Raw genomic sequence first — 17,686 nt, forward strand, 5'->3', positions numbered from 1 at the left:
ATGATATATTACATTATGATAAATAGATGTCATATCTTCTCCTGCTTGTCATATTTCTTGTCACCCTGAACTCTTAAACATTGATGGCCAATCCATTGTGATTCTCAACAAAACAGAGAAACATACTTTATTTCCATTATTCTTTTCTCCTAATTATCCCAGTAACATCGCGTGTCCACAGGCAAACTGATGAGAATATTTAATGGATTTAGTTAACAAACTAATGAGCTCCGATAAGCTATTTCTGTCTGCTCATGAACTTAGTGCAAACATCATCAAAGTTCACCAAACCATGGATGCCAGGTCAGCAGAGTTAATTGGCTGCTTCCTCTTGGAATAATGAGGCAGAAAATTTTATGGCAAAGGTAGGAGGTTGCTGGCAGGGAGTTGATTCAAAGATTGATGGACAAACAATGAAAGATTAGCATCACAGGGTGGTCCATGGTTGCTCAGACAGACCATTTCAGGCCTGGTATGGTCGGGAAGGAGAGGTGGTGGGAATTCTAATGGATAAATCAAGTCCAGTCAAGTTTATTGCCATCTGATTGTACAATCTGACGAAACAGCGTTCTCTGGTACTCAGTGGAGAACACGCAGACACACAACCAGACATACACACATACGGACAAACAATACATATGCAGGACAAGATTTTATATACACAAATAAATAAATAAAAGTTGCCTTGTAAATATGAGAGTCTTGATTGGCTAGTTAGAGCAGTTCCTTTGCTCGTTCAGCATTCTCACTGACTGTAGGAAGAACCTGTTCCTCGGCCTGGTGGTGCTTGCACTTTTCTGATGGGAGTAACTGAAAGATGCTGCGTGTGGGATGGAAGGGGCCCCTGATGATTTTGCACACCCTCTTCAGACAACGATCCTGGTAGATCATGTCATGGGGGAGGGGGAGGGAGGGAGACTCCAGTGATCCTCTCTGCCACTCTTATGATCCTGTGGATTGGCCTCCGATCCATTTCTCTGCAGCAACCGTACCACATTGTGATGCAGCCGGCCAGGGCGCTCTCGATAGAACTCCTGCAGAAAGATGACATGATAATAATGCACAGAATTAATGTTGCTCGATGTTGTAGGCATTGGCTGTTCTCACTGAGACGAGTTCTCTCATCTCCAAAGAATGATATGTCTCTAGAGTCCTCCTCTAGAGAAATGAGCATCAAGAATGGAGTCATGCAGTCCAGAAAAAGGCCGTGCAGATCAACTTGACCTCAGTGCCTTCTGAGCTATCCCCATTTGCCTGCATTTTGCCTGGGGTTCGCTTCACTGTTAGAGGCAAAGTCCTTTTGCTGACAGTGGCTTTAGGTTGCAATGCTTTCTCTCTGGCCATTACCGGATCATTGCTGTACGCTGCAATCAGATAAGCCCTATGACCCTCAGGCAAGAATAGATTTACCCACACAAAATCAACATGGACTGATTGTTCAGAAAAGCAATTACATTGCAGAATGGCACACTTTGCCTCCTGGAAAAATTGATTGCCCTCCATAAAAATATAATCACCTTTGCAACACTAATGAAATTGAATTGCCATTTGATTAGGACTGCAATATCCGCATGTACCTTGTGAGTTAAAGGGGGATTCTCTTTGTGAGATAATTTTCAGGGAATTTGATAATCTTGGGCTGCTGTTGGGGAAGGTGGAAAAGTGAAGAGAAGAATTTTGTAACTGAGACGGAGAGCAACAAAGGCCCCTATGTGGTGATTACCTCTTAGAGTCTGAGCCCTCCAGCAGGGAAATAGGGTTCTCATCCAACTGAATCGGTGTCAACCATCTACACGTGGTTTTCTACCTTTTTTTCACCTACCACCTTAAGTAATCCCTTACCAACCACAGAGCACCAATGGCATCAGATGCTCTCAATCTTTTTGAGAAGGAAAAAGGTTAGGAACCACTGATCTACAACAACCTGGTGAATAGCAGGGTCTTGTAAAACAGCAAGTCTCTGGAGGTGGTGACATTGGGAGCATTGTGGACAGCGAGGAAGGCTTTCAAAGCTTGTAGAGGGGTCTGGACCAACTGGAAAAATGGGACAGAAATTGGCAGATGGAATTTAATGCAGACAAGTTTGAAATGTTGCATCTTGGAAGGACAATCCAGGGTAGGACATACATAGTAAATGGTAGGGCACTGAGGAGTGTGGAGGAACAAAGCGATCTGGGATTACAGATACATAATTTTCTGAAAGTGGCATCACAGGTAGACAGGGTTGTAAAGAAAGCTTTTGGCATCTTGGCCTTCATAAATCAAAGTATTTTGGGATGTTATGGTGAGGTTGTATAAGACATTAGTGAGGCCAAATCTGGAGTATTATGAACAGTTTTGGTCACCGAACTATAGGAAGGTTATCAGTAAGATTGGAAGAGTGCAGAGATTTACTAGGATGTTTCCAGGTCTTCAGGAGGTGAGTTACAGGGAAAGATTAAACAGGTTAGGACTTTATTTCTTGGAGTGTAGAACAATAAGGGGTGATTTGATAGAGGTTTACAAGATTATGAGGGGTATAGACAGAGTAAATGCGAGTAGGCTCTTTCCACTTAGATTAGGAGAGATAAATACAAGAGGACATGGCTTTAGGGTGAAAGGACAAAGGTTTAGAGAGAACCTCTTCACTCAGAGTGTGGTGGGAGTTTGGAATGAGCTGCCATCTGATGTGGTAAATGCGGGCTCACTCTTAAGTTCTAAGAATAAATTGGATAGACACATGGAGGGGAGAGGTCTGCAGGGTGATGGAATGGGTGCAGGTCAGTGGGTCGAGCAGAATGATGTTTTGGCACAGAATAGAAGGGCTGAATGGCCTGTTTTCAAGGATGTGATTGAGCTCGAGAGGGTGCAGAAATTATTCACAAGGGGTGCTGCTTAAATGTAGGGCTTGAGTTGCAAGGAGAGAGTGGATAGGCAGGGGTTATTTTTCTAGGAATGAAGGAGGTTGAGGGCGACTATCCCATAAGTTTATTTAACTATGAGGTGTAGGGAGAGGTGAATGGTCACAGCTTTGGTTTTTACCCAGGGTAGGGGAGTCGAAACCTAGAGGTTATAGGATTAAAATGAACCTGAGGAGCAGGTTTTTGACAGAGAGGGTGCTGGAGGTAGAGGCCGTTAAAACAACCGTGTTTACGTGGACAGCTAGATGGATGGGAAAGGCTTGCAGGGATATTGACCAAACAGAACTCACAAGAGTAGGCATTTTAGTCAGTATGTATGACTTGGGCTGAAGGGCCTTTATCTGTGCTATATATCTGTGATTTTATGAATCTATTCCACTCTAAACAAGTGTTCCAGACCAATACTTGCATTCTGCACAATTACAGATGCTGTTCTTCTGATACGACATTAAATTAGGTCCTTTCTGTCCTCTCAGGTGGCTATGGAATATCCTAGAGCATTTATGGAATGGTATGGTCAATTTTAATCTCTCTCTCCCTGTCTATAAGTTAACTGTTGTCATTTGGATCTTGCTGGGTGCAGTATTTCCCACATTACAAGAGTGTTCATGCCTCAAAGATCAGTTCATTACTTACAAAGTGTTTTGAGATATCTGAAGTTTGTGAAAAGTGCTATTCTTTCCATTGATGCATAAAAAAGATTAGTTCCTCATTTAACTTCCATGCGTATCCTTTTAACAATGGAGGACTGGGAGTAAGGTGCATTGGGATTGGAGAACAGAATTCAGCAAAAGTTACTGAGAATAGTAAACAGGCGATCAGGAAGATCCTTGGCAGAAGATCAGGTGATAAATGAACAGCTGACAATTCCTATGCCTTTACAGTTCAGATTATGCCTCCCAAATTTGGGCAAAAATATGTCAAGGTTAAAAAAGACAGGTTATTGGATGGACCGCCAGTGTGGTCATGGAGGATTACACATTACAGTGCACATTTAAATTTAGACATTGTCTTCTTTGGCTTGGCTTCGTGGACGAAGATTTATGGAGGGGTAATGTCCACGTCTGCTGCAGGCTCGTTGGTGACTGACAAGTCCAATGCGGGACAGGCAGGCACGATTGCAGCGGTTGCAAGGGAAAATTGGTTGGTTAGGGTTGGGTGTTGGGTTTTTCCTCCTTTGTCTTTTGTCAGTGAGGTGGGCTCTGCGGTCTTCTTCAAAGGAGGTTGCAGCCCGCCGAACTGTGAGGTGCCAAGATGCACGGTTGGAGGGGATATCAGCCCACTGGCGGTGGTCAATGTGGCAGGCACCAAGAGATTTCTTAAAGCAGTCCTTGTACCTTTTCTTTGGTGCACCTCTGTCTCGGTGGCCAGTGGAGAGCTCGCCATATAACACGATCTTGGGAAGGCGATGGTCCTCCATTCTGGAGACGTGACCCACCCAGCGCAGTTGGGTCTTCAGCAGCATGGATTCGATGCTTGCGGACTCTGCCGCCTCGAGTACTTCGATGTTGGTGATGAAGTCATTCCAATGAATGTTGAGGATTGAGCGGAGACAGCACTGATGGAAGCGTTCTAGGAGCCGTAGGTGATGCCGGTAGAGGACCCATGATTCGGAGCCAAACAGGAGCGTGGGTATGACAATGGCTCTGTACATGCTGATCTTTGTGTGTTTCTTCAGGTGATTGTTTTTCCAGACTCTTTTGTGTAGTCTTCCAAAGGCGCTATTTGCCTTGGCGAGTCTGTTCTCTATCTCGTTGTCGATCCTTGCATCAGATGAAATGGTGCAGCCGAGGTAGGTAAACTGGTTGAACATTTTGAGTTCTGTGTGCCCGATGGAGATGTGGGGGGGCTGGTAGCCATGGTAGTCATAGACATTGTAGAGCGGGTCGAAAGAACCAAAGACTTGTTGATGCAAACCAAGGCTTTTATTAACTAAAAGACTGAGCATATCACATGTAGGTCGACCAGTCCAGAATGACCTGGTCTGGCTAGGAGCAATCCTTTAAGACCTGCCAGTAGGTGTGGCTACACTCTCAGCCAATCACAGTCATCCTACACTATAGTAGGGATAGACACATTGGTGATAGAATCTGTACTATCACAGACATACAACACGGTAACAGGCCCTTCCGACCCACAATCCTATGCCTGCCCAATTACACCCAATTCACCGACAGCCCGTGTGCATTTTAAAGGGTGGGAGGAAACTGAAACATCCAGAGGAAATCCATGTAGACATGAGGAGAACTTACAGACAGTGCTACATTCGAAACCGGGTCGCTGGTGCTGTAATAGTGTTGCACTAACTGTACTGCCCAGTATATCCCAGGAAGTCCATGGAAGACAAGAAAAAAACATAAACCTAAATGTTCAAGAAGGCGTAAAGAAAAGCCTGGGAATCAGAGAGCAGTTAGAAGTAAAACACTTGATCGGCCATTGATGAAGGGCTTGGCCTGAAACATCAGTTCTGCATCTTTATCTTTGCTATATAAAGGACACTGTTTGACCTGCTGAGTTTCTCCAGCTTGCGTTCTTACTAGAGAGTAGTTAGCTGGTTATCTATGCCAGATTAAACATTAGAAAACACGTTGGTGGAAAACATAGAGATTGTTGCAGTGAAACTTGACTAACGTCAGCATCAATTTATCAGATGGAGGTCACATCTCTCAAATTTACCTTTCATTTCTTTTTAAACTTTTAAAATTGAGTTTAACATATAAAATTACAACAAAATCTTAAAGAAAACACATAACAAGTCATATATACATACAAGTATAAAACAAAAGGATGGAACTATATTAGACATTTCCTTAATCCACATGTGAAACAAGTTATTGAATTAATCTATGATAACCATGTTGAAAACCACATTTGCCAAATGAATCCAAATAAAAATTGATAAAAAGAAAAAAAATACATAAAAGCTCAAGCTAATCAACCTTCAAAATTCTTAAGTCTTCCAATTACAAATGGACCCCATGAATTTATCTTTGAAGAGACGTGCTCAAATAAATTTGAGAAACTGGGAACATTTAGAGCTGGTCACTTCATTATGGCAAAGATATCATTGTGCTTCAGGTCTGAGAGCCAGATGCCATTGCTGGGTTAATAACAAAATATGATAGTACGACTGTCTTCGCATGTTTCACCTTGCTTTATTCTGAAGCCTTTCTAGTCCTTGAAAGCGCAGCATTGTTCTCTCGCTCGTCCCAGTAAAGTCCGGCTTCACTGATTAAATTATAGATTATTAATTAGGACTTCTAAGCAGACGTTCTTTCTGGAGAAAATGCACTATCTTTCAAGATGTTCCAAAATGATTTGCAACAATTGCATTATTTATAAATTGTGCCCTTGATGTAAGTGTTGGGAATAGATCAACTGGTTGCTGTAAAGCAAGTTCCCATAGGTAGCAAGGCAATAACAATGAGATAACCTGTTTAAATAGTGCTAATTAATGGACTATGATATTTAATTGACTATGACATTGGAGAAAATGCCATGCACTCCTTCAAAACAGCGCCATGGGATTCTTGAGTTTAACATCCCATCAAACGAATATCACTTCCAGCGACCAGCATTCCCTTGTAAGTGGTTTTGCTGTTCTGGAGTGCAAACCTGGAGTTTTGTGCTTGGATTATTGGAATGGAGCCTACCCCAACCTTTTGTCCTAGAGGTCGTGCTATTCCCTGTCAACACAAAATCCCCAACAATTGTTCAGTAAGAGGCATGGTTAACTGTACTGGCAGTCCGCTTTCTGGACCACTGTTCAAGTGCTTGTGCCTTGAAGCTGGGAAATCTAAATTCAAGTCAGTTAAATAATCCCCTGAATTTTTTACAAAATGTCAGTAGCATTGCCCCAAAAGATATCAAATTTTATGCAAAAACCCAACTAATATGTGCCAAGGAAAGAAATCTATGTCCTTGTTCAAGCTGACTTTCTTAAGACTCCCAACCTACCCATATGATTTACCTTCAACAACCTTTAGGACTGGGCGATCAATGTTGGAATTGTCAGTAACAATTCCCATGAACAAATAGTATCAGCCACAGTCTGATAATCATAGGGAAGGATACTGATGGGCAATATAGCACTGCTGAGGTCAGCCACGCAAGGCAAAGACTGCAAAAGCAGGAAATGTTAATTGGAGCTCCAGCAGAACCATAATTAAAGATTCAAGCTTCCTTTATGGTTGCGTACTAATTCACAAAATCCATCAATTTTTGCCTGCCATTAAGGACACTTAAAGGGGTCTCTCTAGCATTGCCTCCAACAATGAGAGAAAGCAAAAGGAAGTCCCTTCAGAAACACTGAATGCATGTGGATTTGCCTCCAGCACTCCCACAGCCTCTGCAGCCACACAGACTCCTGTCTGATCCATCGGCGAACTCGAGCTTCCGGAACTGAACCTCCTATACAAACATGTCGTGAGTCTGTAGGCGGGTGCAGAAGCAAGGTCGTTGGGTGTATTTAAGGCAGACATTGACAGGTATTTGATGTCAGGGCATTAAGGGTTACGGGAAGAAAGCTGGGGAGTGGGGCTGAGTGGGAAGATTGATCAGCTCGTGATAAAATGGCGGAGCAGGCTTGATGGGACAATTGACCTATTTCTGCTCCTATATCTTGTGATCTTGTGAATCAGGAGCCTGGGCTTGATACCTGGTTCCCCACGAGCTGGTCTCCAGCAGCCCACAGCCTGTGTGGGTCTTCAGCTGATGTGCCCCTCGCTGGTCCACTGCCTTGGTCAATTTCCCTGCAAGGATGTCTTCCAGTCTTCACATTCTCTCCGAATGTTCTCACATATCTCGCGCCCTGCAACGATATCCTGCAACCCCTTGTGGTCAACTGCCAAGAATGGCCATCGCCATCTTGATTCTGATCCTCTGAAGTTTCAAGATGTAAAAAAAAATGAAAATAGATATGCTGATGGGTTTTTGCACTCTGTTCATGCAACAGATTTTCAAATTTAGACCTACAGCACAGTAACAGGCCCTTCTGGCCCACAAGGCCATGCCACCCAAATACACCCAATTAACCTGCAACCCGTGTACTTTTTGAAAGGTGGGAGGAAACCACAATGCCCAGAGGAAGCCCATACAGAAACGGGGGTAACATATAAACCACTTACAGACAGTGCTGGATTCGAGCGCAGGTCACTGGTACTGTTACAGCATGGCGCTAACCGTTTTGCTGACCATGTTACCTCACCATATGTTTCTCACTGGGAAAATAAAATGAATGAGAGGACGCAGGAACATGGTGTGAGATTCCACGGTGTGAGAACGTGATGTCCCTGTGAATTAGTGGTACTCTCACCATGAAGAGCTGGATTTTCTCCAGTAACTCCTCTCCATTGTAATATCAGCAGGAAACCAAAGTCAGAATGTTCAGAAGCAGAACTATAGAACCATAGAACACTACAGCACAGAAAACAGGCCATTCAGCCCTTCTAGTCTGTGCCAAAACATCATTCCGCTAGTCCCACTGACCTACACCCATTCCATTACCCCACAGACCTCTCCCATCCACGTGTCTATCCAATTTATTCTTAAAACTTGAGCCCACATTCATCACTTCAGCTGGCAGCTCGTTCCACACTCCCACCACTCTCTGAGTGAAGAAGTTCCCCCTAAACCTTTCTCCTTTTACCCTAAAACATGTCCTCTCATATTTATCTCTCCTAATCTAAGTGGAAAGAGCCCACTCACATTTATTCCATCTGTATCCCTCATAATTTTATAAACCTCTATCAAATCTCCCCTCATTCTTCTACGCGCCAAGGAATAAAGTCCTAACCTGTTTAATCTGTCCCTGTAACTTAACTGAAGACCCAGCAACATCCTAGTAAATCTTCTCTGCACTCTCTCAATCTTATGGATATCCTTCCTGTAGTTTGGTGGCCAGAACTGCACACTACCTGAAAGGACATAGACGTAAATCCAAAGTGTTTGCGCTTGATGTGGGATAACTCATGATGCCAAAGAGTACAATATATAGAAGCAGTAGTCAGCCCATTGACCCATTGAGTCTGCTCCGCCATTCTGTCATGAGCTGATCCATCTATCCACTCAGGCTCACTCCCTGGTTGGTGAATTAAGCTGCACAGTTCCTTTTTGGTTGCCATGGAAACAATGAGGCAAAAAGCCACCTCTTGGACCCTAGTGTGATTCTAGGATTGTTACTTCGCTGGAGTCTGAAGCTTGATTTCCAAGAATAAATTCACATTCCATAAAAATGGCAAACCAGCCTTTCTAGTAGTTGAATTTGATCACCCTTTTTTGAAATTGCTGGTTAGATTGGCCCATGCTCATTTAGAGCGGGTAGAACACTTCAGCACAAGCTCTGCCCAGTTTATATTATGTATGGGAGCAGGAGACTTGTTTTAGGTGGGCGGCTTCTGATTTTAACCATGGAGATCAGACAGAGAGGACAGTCATTAATTTGCTCTCCCCCAAATTAATGTTTCACTCCAGAAACAAATTGACAAGGAGAACTTCCCTGAAATCATACAACCTCCAGCAAGTTTACACCCACAAGCAGCTGAAGAGAATATGGAGAAGGACATGAATAAATGAGACATCGGAGTGATAAAGTTAAGAGCATCCACAGGAATGGAAATGATGCTCCTTGATGAAGGGCTCAAGCCCAAAACATTTGTGATGTAATTTATCTTTGCTCAAAAGATACACTGTTTGACCTGCTGAGTTTTTCCAGCATTGGGTTTTTACCTGTCTAATAAAGACCTGATGTGAGTATATAAGTTGATGAGAGGCATTGATCGTGTGGATGGCCAGAGGCTTTTTTCCCATGGCTGAAATTGCTAACACAGGGAACCATAGTTTTAAAGGGCTTGGGGGTAAGTAAGGAGGGGATGTAAGAGGCGGGTTCTTCACACACAGAGTGGTGGGTGCATGGAATGGGCTGCCGGCAACAGTGGTGGAGCAGGTCAAATAGGATCTTTTTAGAGACTATTCAATACGTACATGGAACAGAGGAAAATGGAGGGTTATCTAGTTGGGAAATTCTAGGCAGTTGTTAGAATAGGTTATGTCAGCACAACACTGTGGGCTGAAGGGCCTGTACTATGCAGTAGATTTCTATGTTCTTAGTGGTGATATTTCTATCCTAGAAGATGATGTCATGAGAGGTCAAAATAGGAAGGCCACAACCCCAATGAAACTTATGACATTTTGAATGACCAAAGGAACTGTTCTCACTAACCATCCAAGACAGTCATATTCAAGAAGCCGTAATTATTTTTTCATTTGTAAGTGTGAATACTTGTCCTGCTTGTGTATTGTTTGCCTGTATGTGTGTTATGTCTGGTTGTGTGTCTGCATGTTTTTCACCGAGGACCGGAGAACGCTGATTGGTCGGGTTGCACTTGTGCAATCAGATGACAGTAAACTTGACATGACTCACTGACAAACTTTCCCCAACCCTGCAAAGCGAAAGGTGCCTTGTTAAAAACCGCGTGCAGCAACTGAGATTATATCGATCCAAAACCTAATAGAAATGACTGAATGCTGGGAGGTTGGGCTAAGTAGGACCCATCAGCAGTGTGAGACAATGTGAGCACATTTCATTGAAGAACTTATCTTCACATTATAATGCTGGCACTCTTATGGGTTGTGCTTGATGCAATAGTTTTGTATGGTCTGATAAATAAACAAAGCTGTGCCGCATGCAAAACCTGACATTTGGACTTGCAGGTAAAATTGTAGCATTAATGGAAATGGCATCAAATAATACTGGAGATTGTTTTCCATTACAGCCCTGAGCAACCATAACAACAACCAAGGCTATGAAACTGAGTCGGAGCTCATTGTAAAGATATTACAACAGCAAATGATGTGGATTGACATCTACAGAACTGAATCTTAGAAGTGGAGCATATTAAAAAAGGAAAAACAGTGGCGCTGCCAAGAGAGCTGGTCCACAGGATCCAACCAACTGGTCCTGGTGTTGATGGCTCCACAGAGGCTTTAAATGCCCCATTAAAGGAACCAATGGTGGTTTATTTTTAAATCTAGTGTTAACAGGGTCTGGGCCCAAGATGGCAGGGCTGATGTTCAGCAGCGTACTCGAGGGGTTGCAGTCTCCTGGGAAGCAGAGGACTGGCACAGGGCAATGGGGAGGCCACCACCCGTTTGAGAAAGAAGAAGAGGAGATGACCCAACAGGACAGTAACCACAGCAGAAGATCAGTGAGGGGCTTTGCGGTGGAAGAACACACAGGTAGTGTAGGTGACACGAGGTGAGGAACCGATGCAAGCTGCAGGCCGCTGGTGACTGCAGTCAAGAGACTCACACAAGGCTGGAGACTGGCTTGGAACAGGCTTAAGGGGTACCCGGTATCGGAACCAAGATACAAGAGGGGGCTGAGTGCACTGAGGGCTTCCTGATCATGTCAAGAGGTTTGGATCTGGAGCTCGGGCTGCCAATGGTTTGGGTAGAAGGATGTGTGGCAGCGGAGGCTGCAGGAGGCAAATCAGTGGACCAATGGATCTCAACCTTTTTCTTTCCACCCACATACCACTTTAAGTAATCCCTATACCATAGGTGCTCTGTGATTAGTAAGAGATTGCTTAAGGTGGTATGTGGCAGGAAAGAAAAAGGTTGAGAACCACTGTTTTAATTGTAGCTAATTGACTCGTTATGTGAATGGTTTCATAACTCCAAAGGAAATGGGCCAGTGACAATTTTTCTCCAGCAAAATATTTCAGTAACAATTGGGTCGAGAGCAGTGGTTCTCAACCTTCGCTTCCCACCCACATCCCACCTTAAGCAATCCCTTACTAATCACAGAGCACGGATGGCATAAGGATTACTTAAAGTGGTATGTGAGTGGAAAGAAAAAGGTTGAGATCCACTGCCGTGGACACTGGAGGGACTCTCTTTTTATCTTTGCTTTGTCTGATTGTAAGGAGCACCAGGCTATCTTTGTCTGCCTTATGGTACACTAAAGGAAATTTTGTGTAATATTACATTTTCTGTTTTATTACATGACAATAAAAGCATTTTGAATCTTGGACAATGTGCATAACGTTGCACATTTAGCAACCGCAATAATGATAAATTTCTACCTTGTAGCTCAGTTTATAAAACTCCTTGAATTTTGTTTGTGATATGCTCTGCGCCTTAACCACTTCAATAAAGTCCACAAACACATCACGTTAATACCTAATGTAAAATGTACAGCAGAACAAAATAATTATTAACATCAGGATAAAGTAGCCCATATCTGGCACACTTTGCCCTCATCTCAGTCGAACTACTCCAGCTTCGCACTGGAATAATAGATCAACGATCCTTCTCTTTGCCAGTTGTTTGACTGCGAGTTTGAATGGAAACACTGCTGCTGACTTCACTATTAATGATGTCACTGCAGGAGTCTGGAACAATTCCAGTTCAACCAAAGAACCAACTTTAACTAGACTCATCAAATGCATTCTTACCAATGATAATGGAAACTTCCAACAGGCCAGATGCATAGTTTGGATGCTCAGATATCAGATTTATTGTCAGACTACATACACGACATCAATTACAACCCTGAGATTCCTTTTTCCTGCAGGCCCGGCAGAATCACCACTTATTGGTAGTGAAAAAAATAAACTGCACACAGCATAAAACATGTAAACAAATAAAAGAAATGTAAACAGGTAACAAATGAAAACCAACTAACTGTGCAATACAGGGAGAGCAAAGAAAATCAATAAAGTGAATAAGCAAGAGTCCTTAAATGAGTCACTGATTGAGTTTGACGTTGAGGTGTCTGATGGTGGAGGGGTGGCAGCTGTTCCTGAACCTGGTGGGTGCGAGTCTTGTGGCATCGAGACCTCTTTCCTGACGGCAGCAGCGAGAACAGAGCGTGTGCTGGGTGGTGCGGGTCTTTGATCATTGCTGCTGGCCTCCAATGGCAGCATTCCCTGTAGATGTCCTCAGTGGTGGGGAGGGTTTTGCCTTGTGTGTCCACTACCTTTTGGAGGACTTTAAACTCAAGGGTGTTGATATCCCCATACCAGACTGTGATGTAGTCAGTCAGCACAGTTAACGGCATGGATAAGCTTAATTGTTCATACAGAGAATTCTGAATAGTTTATTCCGCAGTCTGTCAATCCAAATATTTCCTGGCAACTGTTTCTGCCACTGGTAAACCATCTAGTTGTCTGAACTGGTCTTTGAGCAAAAACAAAGAAGAGAAAGAAAACTAATTTAGAACATGCTCCTGATTATAGACATTGACTAGGCCTGATGTACCCACCAATCGTATCTTGTTTGTCACTGCCAGAACACAGTACTCAGCTCCCAGAAACAATTGCTGACAAAGCCCATTTTAAAATTGGATTCAACCTATTTGACCTCACATGAAATTACCGCACAGACAACCCCATTTGTTAAAAGTCCGACAAGATTATTTCATTTGATGCGCCCATACCCATGTGACAGCAATATCTTCCCACAGATGAGTGAGAATGGGAAATTCCCATTTACTTAATTTCATACCTTTGATGAAAGGCTTAAGCCTGAAACATTGGTTATGTATGTTTATATTTGCTACATGAAGTACACAATTTGACCTGCTGAGTTTCTCCTGTATTTTGCTTTTATTTCAATCACAGTGACTGCAGACTTTCATGTTTAACTCAATTCCCATTTACTCTTCTTCACGGAAGTTCCTTTAGTTGTTGCACTGCTACCCCACTTTGCCCAGCAACATCATCCCTTTGAGCATTTAATCCCTTCTGCTTCCTACCCTAACACAAGCTTTCCCATTCTTTTTCTCGGTCCTTTTCCACATTTTCTGCATTACATAAATTTTTTAAAAATCATTGCTGAAAACAAGTCCTTTAGTCCATATTGTTCATGCTGACAAAGCTGTCTCCCTAAGGCTGAACCTGGTTCCTATCCCTTTCCTCAATTTTAAATTCCACAGAGGTCAGAATTCAATAGAATTAAATTCAAAGAAACCACAGATGATAGAAATCTAAAATAAAAGAGAAAAAAAATGGTGTAACACCTGCAGAAGAATTTCCATAATATTATGAATCTTTTTCCAGTGTCATGACATTGGGTTAAAATGTTAACAAGTTTCTGGCTTTGCGGGTGTTTCTTAATCCGCTGAGCAATGCTCCCTCGCATTTTTAGTCGTGAGTGTGCGCAAAAATCCTATGTTGTGCAATTTTTTTTTCCGGTGACAAAAGTCTATGAGCACTGAATGCTTGTGCAAATGTAAACTTGAAATTGTCTCAAGATTATTTTGGCACAGCCTATCTCTCATGTCTAATCAAACTGTATTGGCATGTTTTAACCTAATACAAGTATGATTAACTACTTGTTGAACCGACTAACAGAAGCAGTTAGCTAAGAGATTATTTTTAATCAGTACAATTATTAATTACTACATTATTTTAGGTAACTAACATTTTGTGTGCACACTTGTTTCCTTTGGCGCTGGTTGCACAACACGTGTGCGCGTGCACACCTGTGCAGCTTAGAGGGAACAATGCCGCTGAGCATTGGACCATTGCTCGTATTTACCCCTTCCTGTTTCTCCATACTGAGCGCACTCAGATCCTTAAATGCTGCTGCACCACTGTATTTGTTCCCATGTTAAATTGATAGAGTCAAAGAGTCTAGCCTCCGACTAATTATAGGCTCCTTCACAAGGATTATTATTGAGAAGCATGTTGCGCACTGCCTGTGACAAAACCTTTGAAAAAGACGGGGTAAAAAAGATTAAAGTAGGTGACGTTTGTTTGTCACTGGTGATGTGAGAGTTTATTTTTGACATCTTGTGTGAATGGCCAGGTTCACTCCAGGAGGCTGAGAATATTCCAATTGTTCTTTTCTCGCCTTGACTTTGTTTTCTAAAGTGAAGCAAAAGCCTCTTCAGAAATTCTCTTCATCTAGCATTTCCAACCGAGAGGATTTCTGTTTGCTTCCCTGTTTCTGCATTTAGCTTATAATTTTGCATCTCTCACCATCGTAAGTTCTTTTCATGTGGAACATTTTCTATCCTGGCCCAGTTCAGGGTGATTGAAACTCACTTTGTTCCCATTTGCATGCCTGTCATTTCCAGTCCTGGGCAGATTAAGCGATTTATCAAGCGACGCAATCTCCAGAATCTTATTCCTCAGCTTTGCGCCTTGGGTGAGTGAGATTTCCTTTAAAGTTTTGATGAAACTTGCTCATAAAATTTACTGCAAACTGATCCCAGTCCAAAGTGAAATGAGTCATGGCGTTGTGTTTTCACAATAGTGTGAAGCAATGCAATCTGCCATCCGGGCCAAGAACGCAGATGCTGAAATTCTGAAATAAAGGCTGGAGATGGAAGCACCCACCAGCTCAGGAGGTATCACACACAAAGAAAAACTGGTCCAAAAATCTCGTTTTACACGTAGATTTCAATTATTTCAGTAATTTTTTTTAAAGTTTGATCTTTCAATAGCAATGTTAATCTTATCCAAGTGTTGCTTGTTATGTTGCACTTGTGCAATGTTTTAGTAGAACAGCTAAAATTCATAACATAACATAACAATTTACAGCATGGAAACAGGCCATTAGGCCCTTCTAGTCTGCTCCGAACCAAACACCCCTCTCTAGTCCCACCTCCCTGCACAATGCCCATAACCCTCCATCTTCTTCTCATCCATAGACCTGTCCAACCTTTTCTTAAATAATACAATTGACTCCGCCGCCACTATTGCTCCCGGAAGCTCACTCCACACGGCTACCACTCTCTGAGTAAAGAAGTTCCCCCTCATGTTACCTCTAAACCTTTGCCCCTTAATTCTTAACTCATGTCCTCTTGTTTTAATCTTTCCTCCTCTTAACGGAAATAGTCTATCCACATCCACTCTGTCTATCCCTTTCATAATCTTAAATACTTCTATCAAATCCCCTCTCAACCTTCTACGCTCCAAAGAATAAAGACCTAATCTGTCCAATCTCTCCCTATACTCTAGATGCTTAAACCCAGGTAACATTCTGGTAAACCTTCTCTGCACTCTCTCCACTCTGTTTATATCCTTCCTATAATTAGGCGACCAGAACTGCACACAGAACTCCAAATTAGGCCGCACCAACGTCTTATACAATCTCAACATCACCTCCCAACTCCTATGTTCCATGCAATGATTGATAAAGGCCAGCATCTGCTTTCATTTCCAGATTTATTATCCATTCAGCTCTTCAATGTGATTGGTTGCCCTACCCCGAAGGGGAGACACAAGAGGTTGCAGATACTTGCTGGAGATTTTTGCTCCACTTGATGCCATCACTTTTGCTGGGGCACCAGAGATCATTTTTAAAAATATACAAAATTGCTTGAGAAACCTATTAGGTCCCACAACGTCCATAGGAGGCAAGGATCTCTGACCAATATTTTGGGCCTGAGCCTTTCATCAAGATATGAGCAAAATGCAGGCAGGTGTCTGAACAAAAAGGTAGGGGGAGGAGGGAAGAAGGGAGAGGATAGCATAGGCCAATGGCCAACTTGTCATAGGTGGTCATGGATAGAAGGGCAGAAGAGAAAAGCTGAGAATTGATCAGCAACAGGGGAGGAGGCTCTGTGAATGCAGACGGATGAAAGGAGTCAGAGGGATAGGGAGAGAGAGAGAGAGAGAGAGAGAGAGAAGGAGAATGAGAGAGAAGAGAAAGGGCGAGAGGGAGAAAGAAGGTGGAGCTGAGGAAAGAAGCCCTATGTAATGGGAATGAGAGAAATGGAGGACCGGGATGGGGTGGGGGGAGGCTAACAGAAACCTGGGAAGTCAATGTTAATACTGTCTGCTTGGAGGGTGCCCAGATGGAGTATTAAGAGTTAGAGTAAAACACCAAAGTCTGCAGACACTGTGAATGAAGTAAAAACACTGGAGAAACTCAAGTGTACTTGATACAGTAAAGATAAAGATGCATAATCAACATTCTAAATGCAGGCTGGTGTTGTTCCTCCAGATTGCAGGTGGCCTCTGTTGAGCAGTGCATGAGACCATGGGAAGATCAGTTGGCATGGAATGGGGCGGGGAATTTTAAATTGGGAAAATCCACACCTTACAAACCAGTAGATCTTTGTGGGTTGTTTCTGTGGGATTTATGGCACATGTTGTCACTTCCCCACTGATTGCAGAAGCCACACTATAGAATTTAAAATAGCACAGAAGGCAGGCAGCCACACACTTAACGATCTGCAGCTGAGTCCGTTTCTTTGCTTTTTTTTCTGGATTTTTAAAAAAAATTTAAATACAAGCAGTTAACGATCTATTTTAATCTTAAATCCCTCCGATCCCCAATGTGCTTCACAGTCAACAAGCTCCTTAAAAACATTTGGTTAGGCCACACTTGGAGTATTGTGTGAAATTCTGGTCTTCCCATAAGACCATAAGATATAGGAGTAGATGTAGGCCATTCAGCCCATTGAGTCTGCTCCACCATTCCATCAGGAGCTGATCCATCGTCCCACACAGATTCACTCCCCAGCCTTCACCCCATAACTCTGATCATCCTGATAACTACAGCACAACGATGATTATCCAAAATTAGATTCTCCAAAATCCTCATTATCTGAATTTTTAAAAAATTTGGATAATAATTTCTGTCAGGGGCACTTGACAAAGTGGTGACTCTCTATCTTCCTTATGGTAGACGAAGTTAAAACATTTCATGTTTGTAACATGCTAAATGCAGACAATAATGGAGCAGTTATCTTTAAATGTGGATTTCCAAAACAAATCAAAAATCCTCATTTATCCAAATTTTTTCGGAGACGAACTGACAGGCTCTCAGTG

The sequence above is a fragment of the Narcine bancroftii genome, chromosome 13 (genome assembly GCF_036971445.1).
Source record: "Narcine bancroftii isolate sNarBan1 chromosome 13, sNarBan1.hap1, whole genome shotgun sequence".
Classification (NCBI taxonomy): Eukaryota; Metazoa; Chordata; class Chondrichthyes; order Torpediniformes; family Narcinidae; genus Narcine; species Narcine bancroftii.